The sequence below is a fragment of the Euleptes europaea genome, chromosome 6 (assembly GCF_029931775.1).
Source record: "Euleptes europaea isolate rEulEur1 chromosome 6, rEulEur1.hap1, whole genome shotgun sequence".
Classification (NCBI taxonomy): Eukaryota; Metazoa; Chordata; class Lepidosauria; order Squamata; family Sphaerodactylidae; genus Euleptes; species Euleptes europaea.
In genome coordinates this window covers 88,028,969-88,037,537 of record NC_079317.1, presented here as the reverse complement: position 1 = coordinate 88,037,537, position 8,569 = coordinate 88,028,969, and positions in this window count along the sequence as shown.

The window sequence follows — 8,569 nt, the reverse complement described above, 5'->3', positions numbered from 1 at the left end:
TTTCTTTGATTTTAGGGTCCTGGTTATTAAGAAGGGTGAGAACCTCTGAACAGCCGGAAAATCCCTTCAATTTCTATGATTTTAGGGTCCTGGTTATTAAGAGTGGTGAGAACCTCTGAACGGCTAGAAAATCCCTCCAATTTCTATGATTTTAGGGTCCTGGTTATTAAGAAGGGTGAGAACCTTTGAACCGTTACAAAATCCCTCCAATTTCTTTGATTTTAGGGTCCTGGTTATTAAGAAGGGTGAGAACCTCTGAACAGCCGGAAAATCCGTCCAATTTCTATGATTTTAGGGTCCTGGTTATTAAGAGGGGTGAGAACCTCTGAACAGCTAGAAAATCCCTCCAATTTCTATGATTTTAGGGTCCTGGTTATTAAGAAGGGTGAGAACCTCTGAACAGCTGGAAAATCCCTCCAATTTCTATGATTTTAGGGTCCTGGTTATTAAGAAGGGTGAGAACCTCTGAACCGTTACAAACCCCCTCCAATTTCTATGATTTTAGGGTCTTGATTATTAAGAAGGGTGAGAACCTTTGAACCGTTAAAAAATCCCTCCAATTTCTTTGATTTTAGGGTCCTGGTTATTAAGAAGGGTGAGAACCTCTGAACAGCTAGAAAACCCCTCCAATTTCTATGATTTTAGGGTCCTGGTGATTAAGAAGGGTGAGAACCTTTGAACCGTTACAAAATCCCTCCAATTTCTTTGATTTTAGGGTCCTGGTTATTAAGAAGGGTGAGAACCTCTGAACAGCCGGAAAATCCCTCCAATTTCTATGATTTTAGGGTCCTGGTTATTAAGAGGGGTGAGAACCTCTGAACAGCTAGAAAATCCCTCCAATTTCTATGATTTTAGGGTCCTGGTTATTAAGAAGGGTGAGAACCTCTGAACAGCTAGAAAATCCCTCCAATTTCTATGATTTTAGGGTCCTGGTTATTAAGAAGGGTGAGAACCTCTGAACCGTTACAAAACCCCTCCAATTTCTATGATTTTAGGGTCTTGATTATTAAGAAGGGTGAGAACCTCTGAACCGTTACAATATCCCTCCAATTTCTTTGATTTTAGGGTCCTGGTGATTAAGAAGGGTGAGAACCTTTGAACCGTTACAAAATCCCTCCAATTTCCATGATTTTAGGGTCCTGGTTATTAAGAAGGGTGAGAACCTCTGAACAGTTAGAAAATCCCTCCAATTTCTATGATTTTAGGGTCCTGGTTATTAAGAAGGGTGAGAACCTCTGAACAGCTAGAAAATCCCTCCAATTTGTATGATTTTAGGGTCCTGGTTATTAAGAAGGGTGAGAACCTCTGAACAGCTAGAAAATCCCTCCAATTTCTATGATTTTAGGGTCCTGGTGATTAAGAAGGGTGAGAACCTCTGAACAGCTGGAAAATCCCTCCAATTTCTATGATTTTAGGGTCCTGGTCATTAAGAAGGGTGAGAACCTCTGAACAGCTAGAAAATCCCTCCAATTTCTATGATTTTAGGGTCCTGGTTATTAAGAAGGGTGAGAACCTCTGAACCATTACAAAATACCTCAAATTTCTATGATTTTAGGGTCCTGGTTATTAAGAAGGGTGAGAACCTTTGAACCGTTACAAAATCCCTCCAATTTCTTTGATTTTAGGGTCCTGGTTATTAAGAAGGGTGAGAACCTCTGAACAGCTAGAAAACCCCTCCAATTTCTATGATTTTAGGGTCCTGGTGATTAAGAAGGGTGAGAACCTTTGAACCGTTACAAAATCCCTCCAATTTCTATGATTTTAGGGTCCTGGTGATTAAGAAGGGTGAGAACCTTTGAACCGTTACAAAATCCCTCCAATTTCTATGATTTTAGGGTCCTGGTGATTAAGAAGTGTGAGAACCTTTGAACCGTTACAAAATCCCTCCAATTTCTTTGATTTTAGGGTCCTGGTTATTAAGAAGGGTGAGAACCTCTGAACAGCTAGAAAACCCCTCCAATTTCTATGATTTTAGGGTCCTGGTGATTAAGAAGGGTGAGAACCTCTGAACCGTTACAAAATCCCTCCAATTTCTATGATTTTAGGGTCCTGGTGATTAAGAAGGGTGAGAACCTTTGAACCGTTACAAAATCCCTCCAATTTCTTTGATTTTAGGGTCCTGGTTATTAAGAAGGGTGAGAACCTCTGAACAGCTAGAAAACCCCTCCAATTTCTATGATTTTAGGGTCCTGGTGATTAAGAAGGGTGAGAACCTTTGAACCGTTACAAAATCCCTCCAATTTCTTTGATTTTAGGGTCCTGGTTATTAAGAAGGGTGAGAACCTCTGAACAGCCGGAAAATCCCTTCAATTTCTATGATTTTAGGGTCCTGGTTATTAAGAGTGGTGAGAACCTCTGAACGGCTAGAAAATCCCTCCAATTTCTATGATTTTAGGGTCCTGGTTATTAAGAAGGGTGAGAACCTTTGAACGTTACAAAATCCCTCCAATTTCTTTGATTTTAGGGTCCTGGTTATTAAGAAGGGTGAGAACCTCTGAACAGCCGGAAAATCCGTCCAATTTCTATGATTTTAGGGTCCTGGTTATTAAGAGGGGTGAGAACCTCTGAACAGCTAGAAAATCCCTCCAATTTCTATGATTTTAGGGTCCTGGTTATTAAGAAGGGTGAGAACCTCTGAACAGCTAGAAAATCCCTCCAATTTCTATGATTTTAGGGTCCTGGTTATTAAGAAGGGTGAGAACCTCTGAACCGTTACAAACCCCCTCCAATTTCTATGATTTTAGGGTCTTGATTATTAAGAAGGGTGAGAACCTTTGAACCGTTAAAAAATCCCTCCAATTTCTTTGATTTTAGGGTCCTGGTTATTAAGAAGGGTGAGAACCTCTGAACAGCTAGAAAACCCCTCCAATTTCTATGATTTTAGGGTCCTGGTGATTAAGAAGGGTGAGAACCTTTGAAACGTTACAAAATCCCTCCAATTTCTTTGATTTTAGGGTCCTGGTTATTAAGAAGGGTGAGAACCTCTGAACAGCCGGAAAATCCCTCCAATTTCTATGATTTTAGGGTCCTGGTTATTAAGAGGGGTGAGAACCTCTGAACAGCTAGAAAATCCCTCCAATTTCTATGATTTTAGGGTCCTGGTTATTAAGAAGGGTGAGAACTTCTGAACAGCTAGAAAATCCCTCCAATTTCTATGATTTTAGGGTCCTGGTTATTAAGAAGGGTGAGAACCTCTGAACCGTTACAAAACCCCTCCAATTTCTATGATTTTAGGGTCTTGATTATTAAGAAGGGTGAGAACCTCTGAACCGTTACAATATCCCTCCAATTTCTTTGATTTTAGGGTCCTGGTGATTAAGAAGGGTGAGAACCTTTGAACCGTTACAAAATCCCTCCAATTTCCATGATTTTAGGGTCCTGGTTATTAAGAAGGGTGAGAACCTCTGAACAGTTAGAAAATCCCTCCAATTTCTATGATTTTAGGGTCCTGGTTATTAAGAAGGGTGAGAACCTCTGAACAGCTAGAAAATCCCTCCAATTTGTATGATTTTAGGGTCCTGGTTATTAAGAAGGGTGAGAACCTCTGAACAGCTAGAAAATCCCTCCAATTTCTATGATTTTAGGGTCCTGGTGATTAAGAAGGGTGAGAACCTCTGAACAGCTGGAAAATCCCTCCAATTTCTATGATTTTAGGGTCCTGGTCATTAAGAAGGGTGAGAACCTCTGAACAGCTAGAAAATCCCTCCAATTTCTATGATTTTAGGGTCCTGGTTATTAAGAAGGGTGAGAACCTCTGAACCGTTACAAAATACCTCAAATTTCTATGATTTTAGGGTCCTTGTTATTAAGAAGGGTGAGAACCTTTGAACCGTTACAAAATCCCTCCAATTTCTTTGATTTTAGGGTCCTGGTTATTAAGAAGGGTGAGAACCTCTAAACAGCTAGAAAATCCCTCCAATTTCTAAGATTTTAGGGTCCTGGTTATTAAGAAAAGTGAGAACCTCTGAACAGTTACAAAATCCCTCCAATTTCTTTGATTTTAGGGTCCTGGTTATTAAGAAGGGTGAGAACCTTTGAACCGTTACAAAATCCCTCCAATTTCTATGATTTTAGGTTCCTGGTTATTAAGAAGGGTGAGAACCTCTGAACCGTTACAAAATCCCTCCAATTTCTTTGATTTTAGGGTCCTGGTTATTAAGAAGGGTGAGAACCTTTGAACCGTTACAAAATCCCTCCAATTTCTATGATTTTAGGGTCCTGGTTATTAAGAAGGGTGAGAACCTCTGAACAGTTAGAAAATCCCTCCAATTTCTATGATTTTAGGGTCCTGGTTATTAAGAAAAGTGAGAACCTCTGAACAGTTACAAAATCCCTCCAATTTCTATGATTTTAGGGTCCTGGTTATTAAGAAAAGTGAGAACCTCTGAACAGTTACAAAATCCCTCCAATTTCTTTGAATTTAGGGTCCTGGTTATTAAGACGGGTGAGAACCTCTGAACCGTTACAAAACCCCTCCAATTTCTATGATTTTAGGGTCCTGGTGATTAAGAAGGGTGAGAACCTATGAACAGCTAGAAAACCCCTCCAATTTCTATGATTTTAGGGTCCTGGTTATTAAGAAGGGTGAGAACCTATGAACAGCTAGAAAATCCCTCCAATTTCTATGATTTTAGGGTCCTGGTGGTTAAGAAGGGTGAGAACCTCTGAACAGCTGGAAAATCCCTCCAATTTCTATGATTTTAGGGTCCTGGTCATTAAGAAGGGTGAGAACCTCTGAACCGTTACAAAACCCCTCCAATTTCTATGATTTTAGGGTGTTGATTATTAAGAAGGGTGAGAACCTGTGAACCGTTACAAAACCCCTCCAATTTCTTTGATTTTAGGTTCCTGGTTATTAAGAAGGGTGAGAACCTCTAAACAGCTAGAAAATCCCTCCAATTTCTATGATTTTAGGGTCCTGGTTATTAAGAAGGGTGAGAACCTCTGAACAGCTAGAAAATCCCTCCAATTTCTATGATTTCAGGGTCCTGGTTATTAAGAAGGGTGAGAACCTTTGAACCGTTACAAAATCCCTCCAATTTCTATGATTTTAGGGTCCTGGTGATTAAGAAGGGTGAGAACCTTTGAACCGTTACAAAATCCCTCCAATTTCTTTGATTTTAGGGTCCTGGTTATTAAGAAGGGTGAGAACCTCTGAACAGCTAGAAAACCCCTCCAATTTCTATGATTTTAGGGTCCTGGTGATTAAGAAGGGTGAGAACCTTTGAACCGTTACAAAATCCCTCCAATTTCTATGATTTTAGGGTCCTGGTGATTAAGAAGGGTGAGAACCTTTGAACCGTTACAAAATCCCTCCAATTTCTATGATTTTAGGGTCCTGGTGATTAAGAAGTGTGAGAACCTTTGAACCGTTACAAAATCCCTCCAATTTCTTTGATTTTAGGGTCCTGGTTATTAAGAAGGGTGAGAACCTCTGAACAGCTAGAAAACCCCTCCAATTTCTATGATTTTAGGGTCCTGGTGATTAAGAAGGGGTGAGAACCTCTGAACCGTTACAAAATCCCTCCAATTTCTATGATTTTAGGGTCCTGGTGATTAAGAAGGGTGAGAACCTTTGAACCGTTACAAAATCCCTCCAATTTCTTTGATTTTAGGGTCCTGGTTATTAAGAAGGGTGAGAACCTCTGAACAGCCGGAAAATCCCTTCAATTTCTATGATTTTAGGGTCCTGGTTATTAAGAGTGGTGAGAACCTCTGAACGGCTAGAAAATCCCTCCAATTTCTATGATTTTAGGGTCCTGGTTATTAAGAAGGGTGAGAACCTTTGAACCGTTACAAAATCCCTCCAATTTCTTTGATTTTAGGGTCCTGGTTATTAAGAAGGGTGAGAACCTCTGAACAGCCGGAAAATCCCTCCAATTTCTATGATTTTAGGGTCCTGGTTATTAAGAGGGGTGAGAACCTCTGAACAGCTAGAAAATCCCTCCAATTTCTATGATTTTAGGGTCCTGGTTATTAAGAAGGGTGAGAACCTCTGAACAGCTAGAAAATCCCTCCAATTTCTATGATTTTAGGGTCCTGGTTATTAAGAAGGGTGAGAACCTCTGAACCGTTACAAACCCCCTCCAATTTCTATGATTTTAGGGTCTTGATTATTAAGAAGGGTGAGAACCTTTGAACCGTTAAAAAATCCCTCCAATTTCTTTGATTTTAGGGTCCTGGTTATTAAGAAGGGTGAGAACCTCTGAACAGCTAGAAAACCCCTCCAATTTCTATGATTTTAGGGTCCTGGTGATTAAGAAGGGTGAGAACCTTTGAACCGTTACAAAATCCCTCCAATTTCTTTGATTTTAGGGTCCTGGTTATTAAGAAGGGTGAGAACCTCTGAACAGCTGGAAAATCCCTCCAATTTCTATGATTTTAGGGTCCTGGTTATTAAGAGGGGTGAGAACCTCTGAACAGCTAGAAAATCCCTCCAATTTCTATGATTTTAGGGTCCTGGTTATTAAGAAGGGTGAGAACCTCTGAACAGCTAGAAAATCCCTCCAATTTCTATGATTTTAGGGTCCTGGTTATTAAGAAGGGTGAGAACCACTGAACCGTTACAAAACCCCTCCAATTTCTATGATTTTAGGGTCTTGATTATTAAGAAGGGTGAGAACCTCTGAACCGTTACAATATCCCTCCAATTTCTTTGATTTTAGGGTCCTGGTGATTAAGAAGAGTGAGAACCTTTGAACCGTTACAAAATCCCTCCAATTTCCATGATTTTAGGGTCCTGGTTATTAAGAAGGGTGAGAACCTCTGAACAGTTAGAAAATCCCTCCAATTTCTATGATTTTAGGGTCCTGGTTATTAAGAAGGGTGAGAACCTCTGAACAGCTAGAAAATCCCTCCAATTTGTATGATTTTAGGGTCCTGGTTATTAAGAAGGGTGAGAACCTCTGAACAGCTAGAAAATCCTCCAATTTCTATGATTTTAGGGTCCTGGTGATTAAGAAGGGTGAGAACCTCTGAACAGCTGGAAAATCCCTCCAATTTCTATGATTTTAGGGGTCCTGGTCATTAAGAAGGGTGAGAACCTCTGAACAGCTAGAAAATCCCTCCAATTTCTATGATTTTAGGGTCCTGGTTATTAAGAAGGGTGAGAACCTCTGAACCGTTACAAAATACCTCAAATTTCTATGATTTTAGGGGTCCTGGTTATTAAGAAGGGTGAGAACCTTTGAACCGTTACAAAATCCCTCCAATTTCTTTGATTTTAGGGTCCTGGTTATTAAGAAGGGTGAGAACCTCTAAACAGCTAGAAAATCCCTCCAATTTCTATGATTTTAGGGTCCTGGTTATTAAGAAAAGTGAGAACCTCTGAACAGTTACAAAATCCCTCCAATTTCTTTGATTTTAGGGTCCTGGTTATTAAGAAGGGTGAGAACCTTTGAACCGTTACAAAATCCCTCCAATTTCTATGATTTTAGGTTCCTGGTTATTAAGAAGGGTGAGAACCTCTGAACCGTTACAAATCCCTCCAATTTCTTTGATTTTAGGGTCCTGGTTATTAAGAAGGGTGAGAACCTTTGAACCGTTACAAAATCCCTCCAATTTCTATGATTTTAGGGCCCTGGTTATTAAGAAGGGTGAGAACCTCTGAACAGTTAGAAAATCCCTCCAATTTCTATGATTTTAGGGTCCTGGTTATTAAGAAAAGTGAGAACCTCTGAACAGTTACAAAATCCCTCCAATTTCTATGATTTTAGGGTCCTGGTTATTAAGAAAAGTGAGAACCTCTGAACAGTTACAAAATCCCTCCAATTTCTTTGAATTTAGGGTCCTGGTTATTAAGAAGGGTGAGAACCTCTGAACAGCTAGAAAACCCCTCCAATTTCTATGATTTAGGGTCCTGGTGATTAAGAAGGGTGAGAACCTCTGAACAGCTAGAAAACCCCTCCAATTTCTATGATTTTAGGGTCCTGGTTATTAAGAAGGGTGAGAACCTCTGAAAAGCTAGAAAATCCCTCCAATTTCTATGATTTTAGGGTCCTGGTGATTAAGAAGGGTGAGAACCTCTGAACAGCTGGAAAATCCCTCCAATTTCTATGATTTTAGGGTCCTGGTCATTAAGAAGGGTGAGAACCTCTGAACCGTTACAAAACCCCTCCAATTTCTATGATTTTAGGGTGTTCATTATTAAGAAGGGTGAGAACCTCTGAACCGTTACAAACCCCCTCCAATTTCTTTGATTTTAGGTTCCTGGTTATTAAGAAGGGTGAGAACCTCTAAACAGCTAGAAAATCCCTCCAATTTCTATGATTTTAGGGTCCTGGTTATTAAGAAGGGTGAGAACCTCTGAACAGCTAGAAAATCCCTCCAATTCTATGATTTTAGGGGTCCTGGTTATTAAGAAGGGTGAGAACCTTTGAACCGTTACAAAATCCCTCCAATTTCTTTGATTTTAGGGTCCTGGTTATTAAGAAGGGTGAGAACCTCTGAACAGCTAGAAAACCCCTCCAATTTCTATGATTTTAGGGTCCTGGTGATTAAGAAGGGTGAGAACCTTTGAACCGTTACAAAATCCCTCCAATTTCTTTGATTTTAGGGTCCTGGTTATTAA